Source organism: Gossypium arboreum, chromosome 4 (genome assembly GCF_025698485.1).
Source record: "Gossypium arboreum isolate Shixiya-1 chromosome 4, ASM2569848v2, whole genome shotgun sequence".
NCBI classification, from domain to species: domain Eukaryota; kingdom Viridiplantae; phylum Streptophyta; class Magnoliopsida; order Malvales; family Malvaceae; genus Gossypium; species Gossypium arboreum.
The window spans coordinates 52,067,462-52,087,079 of NC_069073.1; positions in this window are offsets into that span (position 1 = coordinate 52,067,462).

Sequence of the window (19,618 nt, forward strand, 5' to 3'; positions counted from 1 at the left end):
GCTGGAAATATATGGCACTAAGTGTGCGTGCTGGAAATATAAGGCACTAAGTGTGCATGCTGGAAAAATACGGCACTAGGTGTGCGAGCTTGAAGGGTATGGCACTGTGTGTGCGGGCTTAAATTGCGTGGCACTAAGTGTGCGAAATCGAGTAGTAAGCACTGTGTGTGCATACTCTATATATATGGAGGGTGTGTCTCCATTGAATTGAGTATGGACAGCGGATCGGGTAAGTACCTCGAGCTCATGACGAATAGAGAATACGTTCATGCTTGGGGTTGAATTTGGTAAGCCTTAAATCTATGTGATGGTTGAAATTGTATGGTTGTGCTGGAAAATGAGTTAATGTGTGTAAAATTGAACTTCGATTATCTTGTTGTGTAGAATATGAAATGTGGATGTATGACTTACTGAGTTATAAACTCACTCGGTGTTTTCTTGTCACCCATTTTAGGTCTCTTGGACTCGTATTGTTTGCGTGATCGAGACCGTCGTTGAAGTCATCACACCGGCTGAAATATTTTGGTATTGTCTTCGTTGTTAAAGAACATTTGGCATGTATAGGCTATTATATTTTGTTGAATTGTGGGTTGTAAACTTTAAGCCATGTGAAAATGGCCTATGTGGTCGTCGAGTGGGATGCTAGAACCTATAGCCACGAGTCTTAGAAACTTTAATTTTGATAAGGTGGCCATAATTTGTGTCATGTTTGATGGATGATTAAGGCCAAGGAAAGATTCATGAAATTGGCATAGTCTACTGCAGTAACTGTTGCGGACAGCAGCAGTGAGATGAGATTGAAAAATCACTAAAAATAGTAGAAGTAGAATTAAATAGTGAATAAATTATGCAACTGAACCTTGATGAATCTAATTTAATATGGATGGAACGAAATGACCATATGAGAAGTATATTGAGAGATATTAAAGTTCTCGTGAGACAGGGCCAGAACGGTTTCTAGGTCCCCTGTCGTGACTTTGAAAATTTACTATAAATTATCCAGAAATAATTAGGAGTCATGCCTTATATTTACAGATTCCATTTTGAGTCTAGTTTCATTAGAAACAAACAGCACCAGTATTAAAGCCCTGTACAGAGAGATATTCAAGTTGTAACGCGAAGGTCAGAGCAGTCGATCCCTGTAACATGGGTGACTTTAACTAATAAACTGTACCAATTGGCCCAACCAAAATTCTAGAAATAAATCCATGGATAGATATATGAGTCTAAATTCAGGAAAATTTACGAAATCAGTTTCTGAGTTTTGAAACTCGAGATATGATTTTTATGGCGACAGTGACGCAGTTTTCCAGCCTGTCTGGAAATGCCAAATTGGTTGGTACCTTGAGAAGATTTGGCCCATTAACCCTCGTGTCCGACACGGCGACGGTCACGAGTTTAGGTGTTACAAAGAAATAGTGGAATGTGTAGAAAGTTTGCTTTCGGCACTATGTGTCTGAGCAATACGTGTGTATGGTGACGAGATTGGCACTAAGTGTGCGTGCTGGAAATATATGGCACTAAGTGTGCGTGCTGGAAATATAAGGCACTAAGTGTGCATGCTGGAAAAATACGGCACTAGGTGTGCGAGCTTGAAGGGTATGGCACTGTGTGTGCGGGCTTAAATGCGTGGCACTAAGTGTGCGAAATCGAGTAGTAAGCACTGTGTGTGCATACTCTATATATATGGAGGGTGTGTCTCCATTGAATTGAGTATGGACAGCGGATCGGGTAAGTACCTCGAGCTCATGACGAATAGAGAATACGTTCATGCTTGGGGTTGAATTTGGTAAGCCTTAAATCTATGTGATGGTTGAAATTGTATGGTTGTGCTGGAAAATGAGTTAATGTGTAAAAATGCTTCGATTATCTTGTTGTGTAGAATATGAAATGTGGATGTATGACTTACTGAGTTGTAAACTCACTCGGTGTTTTTCTTGTCACCCATTTTAGGTCTCTCGGACTCGTATTGTTTGCGTGATCGAGACCGTCGTTGAAGTCATCACACCGGCTGAAATCTTGTGGTATTGTTTTCGTTGTTGAAGAACATTTGGCATGTATAGGCTATTATATTTTGTCGAATTGTGGGTTGTAAACTTTAAGCCATGTGAAAATGGCCTATGTGGTCGTCGAGTGGGATGCTAGAACCTATAGCCACGAGTCTTAGAAACTCTAATTTTGATATGGTGGCCATAATTTGTGTCATGTATGATGGATGATTAAGGCCAAGGAAAGATTCATGAAATTGGCATAGTCTACTGCAGTAACTGTTGCGGACAGCAGCAGTGAGATGAGATTGAAAAATCACTAAAAATAGTAGAAGTAGAATTAAATAGTGATTAAATTATGAAATTGAACCTTGATGAATCTATTTTTATATGGATGAAACGAAACGACCATATGAGCAGTATACTGAGAAATATTAAAGTTCTCGTGAGACAGGGCCAGAACGGTTTCTGGGTCCCCTGTTGCGACTTTGAAAATTTACCATAAATTATCCAGAAATAATTAGGAGTCATGCCTTATATTTACAGATTCCATTTTGAGTCTAGTTTCATTAGAAACAAACAGCACCAGTATTAAAGCCCTGTACAGAGAGATATTCAAGTTGTAACGCGCGAAGGTCAGAGCAGTCGATCCCTGTAACATGGGTGACTTTAACTAATAAACTGTACCAATTGGCCTGACCAAAAATTCTAGAAATAAATCCATGGATGGGTATGTGAGTCTAAATTCAGGGAAAATTTACGAAACCAGTTTCTGAGTTTTGAAACTCGAGATATGATTTTTAAGGCGACGGTGACGCAGTTTTCCAGCCTGACTGGTAATGTCAAATTGGTTGGTACCTTGAGAGGATTTGGCCGTTAACCCCTCGTGTCCGACACCGGCGACGGTCACGAGTTAGGGGTGTTACATGGAATGTGATATGTATGAATTATAAGTTGGATTAAAGGCTGTTATATTGCCTTATCATTTTCGGAAATGTGCTTTGTCAAAGAAATTGAGGGTTGATGTTTAAGTGAGGTAAGTATAGGTATATTCGGCTTGTAGTTTTATAAATGTGATACGAGTATTTTGTTTTGTAAATGAGTAGTAAGTATGTTAAGAATGGTTCTTGTATGTATACGTATATGCAATGATGTTTAAGTACGAATGTATTTGGATGGATGTGCTTATAAGTATAACTTGAGACAAAATGGTATTTAGTCAATACAAATAACCATATTTGTAGAATGTATTAAATATATAATCGGCCTTAACATAGATATGCATATATCTATAAAAATTGTTAATGCCTAAGTAAGATGTTGGGTTGTGCATGACTAGAGAATATATATATATATATATGCGTATGGTGTTTGATAGTTAACCATTAAGTCATATGTACCTCAACCTTATAATATACATGTATTATATTAAATCGCCTATTTGATTTGAAATTAAATGAATTCAATTGTTTTAAATTAAGCTCAAGAGCAAAGAGGATCTAGATCTGATAAGGGAAAGGAAAAAGTAATCGAATAGCCGTTGAAGTCGTTCGACAACATCCGAGGTAAGTCTTCGAGTAATGGAACTTAGTTTATGATTTGATTAATTCATGACATATAAGCATAACAAATAAACGGTGATATGATGATTCTACTTGAATTATATATTGAGGTAATTGGTTCATACTTATGACGGGCAGCCGAATGCGTATAGAGATCATGTTATAAAGCAAATCAAAATCATGCCCTTTGTATGTGGCTATTGAGCCAAAAATGGTAATGGTTGATAAGTGTCTTGTGTTTGAGTTCTAGTAATGAAAATGAAATATAGATGTGTTATGATTTATTGATATATGTGCATGATTATTCGGATGATAACCGGACTAAGATCCGAAGGCATTTGTGTGAGTTACTATATCCGGGCTAAGTTCCGAAGGAATTTGTGCGAGTTACTATATCCGGGCTAAGTCCCGAAGGCATTTGTGCGAGTTACTATATCCGGACTAAGTCCCAAAGGCATTTGTGCGAGTTGCTATATCCGGGCTAAGTCCGAAGGCATTTGTCGAAGTTGCTATATCCGCTAAATCCAAGGTACTTGGGTTTGGAAATGAGTGATCTTGCTGTAATAATTTCAATTAATACGCTCATAAAATCCAAACGATAAGGTATGTTTCAGATATGCATCGAAAAGTTGATTCCTTTTAAATAGTATTCGCTCAATTGATTAACAAACTTCCGCCTTAGTTAGGTTTGATCCCACATGTATGAATATCTTGGTTGAAGCGTGAAGTAAGTATGATTTTGGGAATATGCGTATATGCAATTATTCATTTAGTCATATGAACACTATACTTTAGTCGTAAATAATTTCATTACCTAAACTTACTAAGCATTAAAATGCTTATTCATTGCTTTGATTCTCTGTTTTATAGATTTTGTTAAATCAGCTATCGGACTAGGGAGTGTCAAAGTCGAAGTCGTCCACACTATCAAAGCCCTTTTGGTACTCTTTTAGTTGAACTTTGATAATGGCATGTATAGGACTGACCTTTGTTGTTAATTAAGTACCTTTTGGTAATGTATATATATTCGGATAGCCATGCGAAAATGGCTTATATATATTTTGAACATAGCATTATAATCATTTTGTATATATGGCTATTGAGTGGTGTGGAAATGCTTGGTAATGATTAGCCATTGGAATGGTTAATCATGACCTTATTTGGTGCTAAGTATGTCAAATTGCTAGTTGATTCAGGGAAAACTATGAAATAGGTGAAATTTACCTTAAAATAGATGCTGACAGCAGCAGTGATGTGAGTTTGAAAAATCACTAAAAATAGTAGAAATGGAATTAAATAATGAATAAATTATGTAATCGAATCTTGATGAGTCTATTTTCATATGAAAGAAACTAAATGACCATATGAGCTGCATTTTATGAGATGTTTAAGTTTTCGTGAAACAGGGCCAGAGTGATTCTGGATCCCCTGATCTGAATTTGGAAATTCACCATAAATTAACCAGAGATAATTAGAAGTCATGCTTTATATGTACAGATTCCTTTTTGAGTCTAGTTTCATTAGAAACAAACTGAATAAGTATTGAAGCCCTGTACAGGGAGATATCTAAATCGTAATGCATGAAGGTCAGAGTAGTCGAACCCTGAAATAGGGGAGACTTTAACTAATAAACTGTACTAATTGGCACGACCAAAAATTCTAAAAACAACATTGTAGATGGATATATGAGTCTAGTTTCAGGAAAAATTTATGGAATCAGTTTTCGAATTCTGGAACTCGAGATATGATTTTTAAAGTGACTGTGATGCAGTTAGCCAGCTTGTCTGGAAATTTTAAAATGAACTGTGTAAGTAAATGAATTAAGTTCGTTAACACCTCGTGTTCGACTCCGGCAACGGTCTTGGGTACGGGGTGTTACAGCTTAGCTGCTTTATCATATAACTGGGGCATAAGCCCTTCAATAACTGGGGCGTAAGCCCTTTTGATAACTGGGCGTAAGCCCTTTTGATAACTGGGGCATAAGCCCTTTAATAACTAGGGCATAAGCCCTTTAATAACTGGGGCATAAGCCCTTTTTCACTTCCTCCATTCATATAAAAACCCCAACCCAATGCATTTATGAATACATCATGTGCATATCATACATATAATGTGCATATCATACATGTCATGTGCATATCATACATACCATGTTTATCAAAATCCCATGTATTAAAATCATACATAAACCCTAGGGGTATAATGGTCATTTTTACCTAGGGGCAAAACGGTCATTTTCATATTATAAGGGTAATTCTGTAATTTTACCGAAAATTAGGGTTTCCATGTTCATCAACGGTTACTAACAATTCATGTGTGCAAACAGTGATTCAGGCCCATTTTTAGCAAAATTGAGTTATTGGGCCTAAAACCCTTAATGGGCCCTACATAGTCGATTTTGTCATCTAGGCCCACTTAGCCTATATTCCATAACGGTTTTATCAGTCTCGAAGCGCAATTTAATAGGTTTTCCTTTTCTACCAATTTTTTTACCCAAATGGGCCCAAAAGCCCATTGGGCCCTACTTCAGCCCCTCGAGGCCCAACTTACCGTGAACGCCAAAAATCACGCTCTTACCGTTTCCAATGTTCCCGATCATCATCTCAACGAATCTAACTAACTAATGAGCGTTCGCTTGCTCACAAGTCCTTGAAATGCCAGAATTTTGGCATTTCGGCTTTTCGGCATTTATCGCTTTAAGCTATGAAAAAGGGTTCGTGACACACCTGTTTGGCGATATTCCTCGACGAGATCTCCTACACGATTTCTCCTATAATCCATCGTTAATAATCAGCTTCCCATAATTGAACCAAACCAAAAATCATCTAATACTAATACTTACACATTCAGCCACCATCCATAATGGCTTTAGGAATCTTACCTTTGTCGTGATTGATGACTAGGTCTAGCCACTCCGGTGATCCAAGCTACTCCAAGTCGACACTACACCTTGCTGCTCCTCCACTAAATAAACCACAAAAATATTAAAAGAAGACCCTGTAACACCCCAAAACCCGAGACCATCGCCGGTGTCGGACCCGAGGGTTAACAAACCAAGTTCACATGTTTTTGCCCACCAATTTGACATTTCCAGTCAGGCTGGAAAACTGCGTCACTGTCGCCTTAAAAATCATATCTCGAGTTTCAAAACTCGGAAACTGGTTTCGTAAATTTTCCTGAATTTAGACTCATATATCCATCCATGGATTTATTTCTAGGATTTTGGTCGGGCCAATTGGTACAGTTTATTAGTTAAAGTTACCCCTGTTACAGGGATCGACTGCTCCGACCTTCGCGCGGTATAACTTGAATATCTCTCTGTACAGGGCTTTAATTCCGGTGTCGTTTGTTTCTAATGAAACTAGACTCAAAATGGAATCTGTACATATAAGATATATCTCCTAATTATTTTTGGATAATTTATAGTGAATTTTTAAAGTTGCGACAGGGAACCCAGAAACCATTCTGGCCCTGTCTCACGATAGCTTTAATATCTCTTAACCTGTAACTCCTATGACCGTTTCGTTTCTTCCATATGAAAATAGACTCATCAAGGTTCATTTACATAGCTTATTCACTATCTAATTCCATTCCTATGAATTTTGGTGATTTTTCACATTCACGCCACTGCAGCTGGCAGCATCTGTTTTAAGATAGGACTCACCTATTTGGTGGTCTCCATGATTCAACTAGCCTTACTATACATAGGTTCATATATGATCATTTTAACCGTGCCAATGGCTGATCATATGACCAACATTCTCATTTCCAAGCCATAGCCACATCATGACACAGAATATATACATACAACCCACAATTAGTCTAAGTTCATACTTCCCTTTTCGAGCCATTTTCGCACGGCCGTACATACTTACATTACAACATATTTAACAAACAAGGGGTAGTCCTATACATGCCATCTCAAGTTCAAACAAAAATTTATACCAAAATGGAGGCTTGATAGTGTGGATGACTTGACTTCAACGATCCCAAATCCGATTGCCTCGGCGAAATCTAGAAAACTAAGAGCCAAAGCAACGGGGTAAGCATTTTTATGCTTAGTAAGTCTCAAGGAATATAATGAACTATAATTTACAGCAATACATTCACATAGCCAAATGCATCATTTCATTAATACACATTCTTACTTCATACTTCATCATTATATAAGTTCGCAAAGCATCAATCAATTCAATAACTGAAATTCATTAGTCGATTGAGCGAATGTTGCTCAAACACGTCGACTTTCCAATGCACATATAACGTACCTTATCCTTTGGGCTGTCCGAGTGTACTAATTAAATTCATTTCAGCAACCAACACTCACCTCCAGCCCAAGATTCTTGAATATAACCGGATATAATCAAGTGCACAAATGCCTTGGTCTTAGCCCGGATAGAATAACTTCATACGAATGCCTTGGTCTTAGCCCGGATATAACCACTAGCACAATTGCCTTGGTCTTAACCGGATATAATTTCCAGCATAATTGTCTTGGGCTTAGCCCGATATCATTCAATTTCTCATGCACACATACATCAATAATCATTGGACATACATATTTCATTTTCGTTACTAAGGCTCAAACACAATTAATATCATTAGCATATTCGCCGGGACTTAGCCCGTGGAATTCAAATACTCATACACACCTAATCAATAATCATACACATCCATATTTCATCTCACATAATTCAAGTAAGGTCACTTCTTGAGGACTTACCTCGGATGTTGTCGAGCGGCTTTTTCGGCTATTCGATCACCTTTTCCTTCCCTTGTCCAATTGTGGCCCTCTCGGCTCTTGAGCTAATTCAAACAAATTCAATTTATTAAAACCTCATTGTGCTTGCTTATGGCGAATATGACAAGGATTTTAGATGGTCATATGGCGCTCTTTAGCTTGAATACACAATGGTCATGCACATTTTATACTACATCAAGCAATTCAATACAATTTGTTTGAACATCAAGGAAATGCTAAGGCCTTCAATGGGCTACCCAAGGCCGAATATTCATGTACATGTTGAGGTCAAAATTTGCACTTAATACCTCACAAAAACAGCATGCAATCTACTAATTAATGCTTGCACATTGTGGCCCAAAACTTATAATATAGCATCAAGCACTTATATGTGTGCTAGGCCGAATTGTGCTTGCAATTTCACAAGCATTCTTCCACATTTTCCTCTTTAAATCAATATATTCATCACTTAGTTCACAACCAAACATAATGTGCAATCATATATATGCATATATGAGCATGGCCAATTTTCAAGGTGTCCATAGCCATCCAAAACACAAACTTTTAACTAACATGCAAGAAGCATGAATCATGCTCAAGAATGCATCATGGCCAAGTATGACAATCATGCTCCTTTTCAACTTTAATCATGATAAAACAAAGAGAAACTCAAAATCTTACTCATGAGTAGAAAATCCATCATTGCATGCATCATCATCAAGCTTCACACTTAGCATGCAATGGCTTTATCACTATAACAACTTTGGCCAAATACCATTTCCATGGCATACCAAAGATTTGAGCCATGGCTAACATGCACATCAAGTTAGCAACCAAAACATGCATGAAACTCCCAACACAACCTCATACATACCTTAATCTTGATGCAAACTTAGCCAAATCTCCTTCTAGATCTCTTCCAAGCCAAGCATGAAGCAAAAATCCTCCCCCTTTTCCCTTAGTAATTTCGGCCAAGAAGATGAGAAAGGATGAACAAATTTTTCTTTTCTTTCCTTAGTACATTCGGCCAAGCCTATGGAGAAGAATGAACATTTTTTTTTTTTTTCATACTCTTATTTTATCATTTCTAACATCATCCATTAGTAAAACATGTTGGGAACATGTTTTCCCTTGCCCATAATTTGTCATGGCCTACCATTCACCTTAGGGAATGGGATAATTGACATGCAACTCCATTTATTTCACTTTATGCATTATTAGGCCACTTAAAAATACACCTATCACATTTTCAAGTCTTAGCACATGGGTCCTTTCTTATAAATTAGCACCTAATTAATAAAAATCGAGACACGAAATATTTACGCATACCAATTCCACATACAATAAGCACGGAATATAACACTTAATTATTCTTGTGACTTCGGTTTCGTGGTCCCGAAACCACTCTCGACTAGGGTCACATTAGGGTGTCACAACTCTCCCCACTCAAGAGATTTTCGTCCCCAAAAGCTTACCGGTAAATAGGTTCGGATATCGCTCTCTCATTGAGTTCTCGGTCTCCCAAGTAGCTTCTTCTATCCCGTGCTTGAGCCATAACACTTTCACTAGCGGAACCCGCTTGTTTCATAACTCTTTCACTTCTCGTGATAGGATACGAATCGGTTCTTCCTCATAACTCATATTAGCTTGAATTTCAATTTCGATGGACTAATCACGTGCGATGGATCGGATCTATAACGTCGAAGCATCGAAGCGTGGAAGACATCGTGAACCTTTTGAGTTCGGGGCAAAATCAAACGATATGCCACTTGGACCGATTCGCTCGATATCTCATATGGCCCAATGAACCTCGGGCTCAACTTGCCCTTACGGCCGAACACGAGTATTTTTTCCAAGGCGATACCTTGAGGAACACTTTATCACCCACGATACTCGATATCCTTACGCTTCATATCCGCGTCGACTTCGACGATCGAAGGCTATCTTCAAACTTTCACGGATTACTTTCACTTTACTTCGGCATCCCTAATCAAATCCACCGAAAATCTTGCTTTCACCAAGCTCATCCAAAACAATGGTGTACGGCATTTACGCCCGTACAAAGCCTCGTAGGTGCCATCTTAATACTCGATTGAAAGTCGTTGTTGTTGTTTAATTCAATCAACGGCAAATACCGTTCCCATGAACCACTAAACTCGAGGACGCAACATCTTAACATATCCTCAAGTATCTGAATTACCCGCTCGGATTGACCATCGGTTTGGGGGTGGAAGGCAGTGCTGAAATGCAACTTGGTACCCAAAGCTTCTTGCAACTTTTTCCAAAACCGCGAGGTAAATCTCGGATCTCTATCCGACACGATAGAAATAGGCACCCCGTGTAATTTCACAATCTGAGAAACGTACAATTCCGCTAATTTGTCCATTGAAAAATCCGTACGTACGGGGACAAAGTGGGCCGACTTAGTCAATCGATCTACCACGACCCAAACCGCGTCCTTCTTACTTGCTGACAATGGCAGTCCGGATACAAAGTCCATTGTGACCCGATCCCATTTCCACTCGGGTATCGTGATTGGCTGAAGTAATCCTGAAGGCACCTGATGTTCCGCTTTCACTTGTTGACATATTAAACATCTTGAAACAAAGTCGGAGATGTCTCGCTTCATACCATGCCACCAAAATCGACGTTTCAAATCATTGTACATCTTCGTACTCCCCGGGTGGATTGCCATTCGGCTACAATGGGCTTCATTCAGAATTATCGAAATGAGTTCAATTCTTTGGGACACACTGACGACTTTTGAACCTCAAACAATCGTCATCGTCGATTTGAAACTCCGAGTCCTTGTTCGGAACACACGCAGCCCGTTTTGCAACCAACTCGTCATCGACTTTCTGAGCTTCTCGAATTTGGTGTGTCAATAATGGTTTGGCTTTCATTTCAGCCACTAACACACCGTCGGATCGGATAGACAAGTGCACATTCATCGCTTCGTAAAGTGAATAACGATTTACGACTTAAGGCATCCGCAACTACATTCGCCTTTCCCGGTGATAGTCAATGATCACTCATAATCCTTTAACAGCTCGAGCCAACGTCTTTGTCGCAGATTTAAGTCTCGTTGGGTCATCAAATACTGAGACTTTTGTGATCCGAGTATACATGGCACCTTTCACCAAATAAGTAATGTCGCCAAATCTTTAAGCGAATACGATGGCGCCAATTCGAGATCATGAGTCGGATAGTTTTTCTCACGTGGCTTTAATTGCCTCGGCGCGATAGGCCACAACTCGACCTTCTTGCATTAATACGCAACCTAACCCAAGTAGAGAGGCGTCGCTATAGATGACAAACTCCTTGCCGGACTCGGGTTGCACTAGAATTGGGGCTTCATCAAATAAGTTTTCAGTTGATCGAAGCTTTTTGGCATTTCTCCGTCCATTCGAACTTAACATCCTTTTGGAGTAACCGTCATCGGCGTGGCTATCGTTGAGAAGCCTTTACAAATCGTCGGTAATAACAAGCAAGCCCCAAAAAGCTCGAACCTCGATAATATTTCTGGAGGTTTCCAATTAAGTATGGCTGAAATTTTATTCGGTCGACTCGAATACCGATGTAGATACCACATGACCCAAGAAGCTAACCTCTCTAACCGAACTCACACTTCTGAACTTAGCATATAATTGCTTGTCCGTAAAATTTGCAGCACTAACCGCAGTGTTCAGATGTTCGGTCTCATTTCTTGAATAGACCAAGATGTCATCAATGAACACGACTACTGAATCGATCCAAATATGGTCTAAAGATCCGATTCATTAAGTCCATAAATACCGCAGGGCATTAGTGAGCCCAAACGGCATCACTAGGAACTCATAGTGACCATATCTCGCTCAAGGCGGTCTTGGGCACGTCTCAATCTCGGATTCGCAATTGATAGTAGCCCGATCTCAAATCTATTTTCGAGAACACCGAGGCTCCCTTGTTGATCGAACAAGTCATCAATACGTGGCAACGGATATTTGTTCTTTATCGTCGCTTTGTTAAGTCGACGATAGTCGATGCATAGTCGCATGGTTCCATCCTTCTTCTTCACGAACAACAAAGGCGCACCCAAAGGCGAAAAACTTCAAGCGAGCAAAACCTCTATCCACCAATTCTTGCAACCGAGTTTTCAACTCCTTCAATTCCGTTGGTGCCATACGATACGGAGCTATCGAAATTGGGGTGGTACCAGTACCAATTCGATGCCAAATTCTATTTCTCGAGCAGTGGTAAACCCGCAATTCTTCGGGAAAACATCCGGTATTCACAAACCACGCACAGATTCGGGTTTCTTCTCTGATTCCTTGTCATCGAGCACGTACGCAAGGTACGCTTCGCACCCTTTTCTTACATATTTCTGGGCCAACATCGCTGATATTACAGCTGGCAACCCTTTTAAGTCCGTGGACTCAACCCGAATTATTTCATTATTCGCGCACCTCAAATCGATAGTCTTGCTCTTGCAATTTACAACCGCATCGTGCATGGTCAACCAATCCAAACCAAGAATAACATCGAACTCATCGAACGGCAAAAGCATCAAGTCCGCGGAAAACAAGAACCTCGGAACACTAGGGGACTTTTCTTGCACACTTTGTTAACAAGCACGTAATGACCCAAGGGTTTGACACCGAATTACAAACTCGATAGACTCAATGGGCAAAGTCTTCTTGGATGCTAAGGTTTCACATATATGAATGAGTAGAACCGGGGTCAATCAAAGCAATTACATTTGTATTGAAAAGAGTGAAAGTACCGGTAATAACATCCGGAGAGGCAGCATCCTCGCGTGCGCATATGGCATAAGTCCTAGCAGAGCACGAGCCTCGGATCGATGGTAGCATCTCTAGATCCTCTCGACCGCCAACGACATTGCCCATATTTCTAGGTGGTCTACCTCGGCGATGGTAGCACCGGGTTTGCACTCGACTTGCATTCTGCTTCGTGCATCCTCGGGCAATCCTTCATAAAGTGGTCGGCCGATCCACACTTATAGCGGGAGCGATCACGAAACCAACAGCTCCCGAATGCCATTTGCCACAATGTGGACACTCCGCCCTCTCTCGGCGATCATTTCCGCCACCGTGATCGAGGTGACTCGTGTGGTCACAGGGTCGATCGCGTCCTCGTCTAGAAAAGCCCAAACGCCTCTAGACCGGCTCGCATCATCTCGAAATCTCTTGATGCTTGTTGAAGAGACTTTCCGAGGACCTCTTCGAATTCTCCAATCCCCACATCAGCTTTTTGTTTCTCCTTTCTAAGCTCTTGACTTTACAAGCTCGCTCAACAAGTACTACGAACTCTCGTATCTCGAGAATGCCAACAAACATCCTTATATCATCATTCAGCCCATCCTCGGCGTTTACACATAATAGCTTCGGACGAAATGCATTCTCGCAGCATCTGGCTAAGCCTCACAAACTTTCGTTCGTAGTCGGTAACGGACATAGAACCTTGCTTAAGATCAAGGAACTCCCTCCGCTTTTGGTCGATGAATCTCGGTGATATACTTTTTGAACTCGGTTAGAAAGAATTCCCAAGTCACTTGCTCTCTAGGCACCACAAGTCGAGTACTCCACCAATAGTAGGCGGACTCAGTAGCAAGGAGATGGTACACTTTAAGCACTCATCGGTGTGCAGGATAGCTCATCAAGCACTTGGGATAGTGTTATCTAACCATAATTCAGCTCGCTTCGGCATCATCATCATCCGTAGCCTTAAATTCAGTGGCCCCATGTTTTGAATCCTATCGATGGGGCTTACGACCTTATTGGGTCGATCAACGGAGGTATCGTGAGTCTGGGGTTGCATCCGTCGGGAATGGAGGTGGTGGAACAGTAGTGTTGGTTCGAATGTATTGATTAAACCATTCGTTCATCACACTATAAAAGGCTTGCCTAGCCTCATCATTAGGATTACTAGCCATAGGTTGAGAGTCCGGCGGCTGTCCCTTGCGCGGGAGCAGGCGCCACACTCTCCACATCATCAGCTATCGCTCGGTTGGGATCGGGATCCATTGCTATAAACAAACGTGAAGTCAAATTGTCAGAATTCATCACACTATCGATTCATCATTTAATGGCATGTATAGCTAGACCCCAAACACATCACGGTAGTCCTAGAATCGACTAAACCGTGGCTCTGATACCAATAAAATTGTAACACCCCAAAACCCGAGACCATCGCCGGTGTCGGACCCGAGGGTTAACAAACCAAGTTCACATGTTTTTGCCCACCAATTTGACATTTCCAGTCAGGCTGGAAAACTGCGTCACTGTCGCCTTAAAAATCATATCTCGAGTTTCAAAACTCGGAAACTGGTTTCGTAAATTTTCCCTGAATTTAGACTCATATATCCATCCATGGATTTATTTCTAGGATTTTTGGTCGGGCCAATTGGTACAGTTTATTAGTTAAAGTTACCCCTGTTACAGGGATCGACTGCTCCGACCTTCGCGCGGTATAACTTGAATATCTCTCTGTACAGGGCTTTAATTCCGGTGTCGTTTGTTTCTAATGAAACTAGACTCAAAATGGAATCTGTACATATAAGATATATCTCCTAATTCTTTTTGGATAATTTATAGTGAATTTTTAAAGTTGCGACAGGGAACCCAGAAACCATTCTGGCCCTGTCTCACGATAGCTTTAATATCTCTTAACCTGTAACTCCTATGACCGTTTCGTTTCTTCCATATGAAAATAGACTCATCAAGGTTCATTTACATAGCTTATTCACTATCTAATTCCATTCCTATGAATTTTAGTGATTTTTCACATTCACGCCACTGCAGCTGGCAGCATCTGTTTTAAGATAGGACTCACCTATTTGGTGGTCTCCATGATTCAACTAGCCTTACTATACATAGGTTCATATATGATCATTTTAACCGTGCCAATGGCTGATCATATGACCAACATTCTCATTTCAAGCCATAGCCACATCATGACACAGAATATATACATACAACCCACAATTAGTCTAAGTTCATACTTCCCTTTTGAGCCATTTTATGCGGTACCGTACATACTTACATTACAACATATTTAACAAACAAGGGTAGTCCTATACATGCCATCTCAAGTTCAAACAAAATTTATACCAAAATGGAGGCTTGATAGTGTGGATGACTTCGACTTCAACGATCCCAAATCCGATTGCCTCGAGCGAAATCTAGAAAACTAAGAGCCAAAGCAACGGGTAAGCATTTTTATGCTTAGTAAGTCTCAAGGAATATAATGAACTATAATTTACAGCAATACATTCACATAGCCAAATGCATCATTTCATTAATACACATTCTTACTTCATACTTCATCATTATATAAGTTCGCAAAGCATCAATCAATTCAATAACTGAAATTCATTAGTCGATTGAGCGAATGTTGCTCAAACACGTCGACTTTCCAATGCACATATAACGTACCTTATCCTTTGGGCTGTCCGAGTGTACTAATTAAATTCATTTCAGCAACCAACACTCACCTCCAGCCCAAGATTCTTGAATATAACCGGATATAATCAAGTGCACAAATGCCTTGGTCTTAGCCGGATAGAATAACTTCATACGAATGCCTTGGGTCTTAGCCCGATATAACCACTAGCACAATTGCCTTGGTCTTAACCGGATATAATTTCCAGCATAATTGTCTTGGGCTTAGCCCGATATCATTCAATTTCTCATGCACACATACATCAATAATCATTGGACATACATATTTCATTTTCGTTACTAAGGCTCAAACACAATTAATATCATTAGCATATTCGCCTTGGGACTTAGCCCGGTGGAATTCAAATACTCATACACACCTAATCAATAATCATACACATCCATATTTCATCTCACATAATTCAAGTAAGGTCACTTCTTGAGGACTTACCTCGGATGTTGTCGAACGGCTTTTTCGGCTATTCGATCACCTTTTCCTTCCCTTGTCCAATTGTGGCCCTCTCGGCTCTTGAGCTAATTCAAACAAATTCAATTTATTAAAACCTCATTGTGCTTGCTTATGGCGAATATGACAAGGATTTTAGATGGTCATATGGCGCTCTTTAGCTTGAATACACAATGGTCATGCACATTTTATACTACATCAAGCAATTCAATACAATTTGTTTGAACATCAAGGAAATGCTAAGGCCTTCAATGGGCTACCCAAGGCGAATATTCATGTACATGTTGAGGTCAAAATTTGCACTTAATACCTCACAAAACAGCATGCAATCTACTAATTAATGCTTGCACATTGTGGCCCAAAACTTATAATATAGCATCAAGCACTTATATGTGTGCTAGGTCAATTGTGCTTGCAATTTCACAAGCATTCTTCCACATTTTCTTCTTTAAATCAATATATTCATCACTTAGTTCACAACCAAACATAATGTGCAATCATATATATGCATATATGAGCATGGCGAATTTTCAAGGTGTCCATAGCCATCCAAAACACAAACTTTTAACTAACATGCAAGAAGCATGAATCATGCTCAAGAATGCATCATGGCCAAGTATGACAATCATGCTCCTTTTCAACTTTAATCATGATAAAACAAAGAAAAACTCAAAATCTTACTCATGAGTAGAAAATCCATCATTGCATGCATCATCATCAAGCTTCACACTTAGCATGCAATGGCTTTATCACTATAACAACTTTGGCCAAATACCATTTCCATGGCATACCAAAGATTTGAGCCATGGCTAACATGCACATCAAGTTAGCAACCAAAACATGCATGAAACTCCCAACACAACCTCATACATACCTTAATCTTGATGCAAACTTAGCCAAATCTCCTTCTAGATCTCTTCCAAGCCAAGCATGAAGCAAAAATCCTCCCCCTTTTCCCTTAGTAATTTCGGCCAAGAAGATGAGAAAGGATGAACAAATTTTTCTTTTCTTTCCTTAGTACATTCGCCAAGCCTATGGAGAAGAATGAACATTTTTTTTTTTTTTCATACTCTTATTTTATCATTTCTAACATCATCCATTAGTAAAACATGTTGGGAACATGTTTTCCCTTGCCCATAATTTGTCATGGCCGGCCATTCACCTTAGGGAATGGGATAATTGACATGCAACTCCATTTATTTCACTTTATGCATTATTAGGCCACTTAAAAATACACCTATCACATTTTCAAGTCTTAGCACATGGGTCCTTTCTTATAAATTAGCACCTAATTAATAAAAATCGAGACACGAAATATTTACGCATACCAATTCCACATACAATAAGCACGGAATATAACACTTAATTATTCTTGTGACTCGGTTTCGTGGTCCCGAAACCACTCTCCGACTAGGGTCACATTAGGGGTGTCACAGACCCCATAAGGCCTATACCCATATTCGGCCACCTCTCTAAACTAGAGCGGTTTTGGCTTTTGGCCAAAAGTTACTCTAGGAATTGTTTAGAGTTCGAGTACTTACCACAGTCTTACTCCTCTTGAATCTGAATGCCTAAAAGGTAAAGGAATTGAATGCCAATAATTGAAAAGGAAGGAAAAGGATGTTGGTCACAAAGAATCGGCACCCCCTATCTTTACTAATTTCGGCTTTTGCGGTATTTCGGCAGAAGTAGAGATTAAAGAAAGAAATAATAAATAAGTAGAGGAAAGTAATGGGCTGGTTTTTGAAAAAGAAAATGGAGAAAATATGAGAGAAAACATGGTAGATTCGGCTAGGGAAGAAGAAAGAAGAGAAAAACTAAAACAAAAGAGAAAACGACACAGCTAAGACCCTAATGCCGAAATTGCTAACCTAATACCCCTCTGCCGAAATCCCCTCTCTAATCCCTTCAAATCGGCTAAGCTCTATCCCTTTCTCAAATCCCTAAAATCTCTCCCCTTATCCGTCCTTAATCCATGCATCTTTACTATTTTAAACTCTCTCCCATAGAGTTCCATCTAGCTTTAAACTCTAGCATGCACAAGCATAAAAATAACATTACCTTTGCCATTCCAGGGAATCGAACCCAGGTTTTCCTCTATGCTCCACACGCCACTTTTTTTGGAGCTTAGTGGCGTCACCCTTGCCACTTTACCAAGCCTTTTTGTGATACACTTTACCCACAACTTTATATACGGGCACCTCGCCAGAACCCCTAACTCCTAAATCCAAAATTTAAAAAAAATTCTACCGGGTTTTGGCCAACTCATGGGCCTTCCATAAGCCCATTTACATACCCAAATTATGAATTCCATAATCACATACCAAATTTTAGAAACTTACTTAAAATATCAAGAATCGCCAAAAACCAGAAAATCAGGATGTTACAATATGTGGATTCGTTCCGTAAAGTAAATTATTCAGGTACGAACAACCTAATTAAGTAAATGTGAATTAAATGAATTTGATGATTGGTGTGAATCGAAATGTAAATGATAGTGTTCATATGAAGCTTATATCCGAATGTAGCAAATGACTACTAATGTGATATGTTGAATGAGATGTGTTAATATATGATTAAATATGCATGATATTTGATGTGTATCCGGCTTAAAACCCATGAGCTATATCTTTGGAATTATATCCGGTTAATTCCCGAGCTTCGTCTTTGGTATTATATCCGGGTTAAATCCCGCAGGCCTAGTGTTAGTGAATTTGATAAAGTATATGACTACAAGATCCTATGCTAAGATGATAAATTGAACTCGTATTACACATTAAGTGATTCTAGTATGTGATACATATATATATTATATGCGAGATTGATTTTACTGGTGAGAAGCATATGAAAAGATGTTGTAAATTCATATGTATATTTGTATATGTCTGCATCCAGTTATTATGTAAAGTTACAAGATAGTTTTCGATATGCCATTTAACTATGAATGTTGAAAGTAAGTGTGGGTAAGAAATGATACACTAGTGAAATTTGAAAGAATTAAAGTTAATCTAGAAGCTTGTAAATACTATGTTTATATGAGTTTGAGTATAAATAGAGTAAAATGATATGTGTTTGTGCATAATCGGCCAAATAGTATTGTACTCAAAAAGTGTTATGTGATTTCGAACATTTGGTTTGTTTTTAAGTTCAACTGTTTAAATTGCTTAAGGCTTACTGAGCTTATGAAAGCTTACTTTGAATGTTATGTTTCTCTGTTTATTTTTGTAGATCGTTGACTCTTACTATTAGCTCGGGGATCATCAGCACTTCGTCACACTATCTACTATTGTAGTAATCATGTGATTTGGACTTAGCTTATGGCATGTATAGGATAGACTATAAGTAGAATGATATTTTGACTATTGTATATAAGCCATGCGAATATGGCATCTTATGGAAGTTTACTATTATAAGTTTTAAAT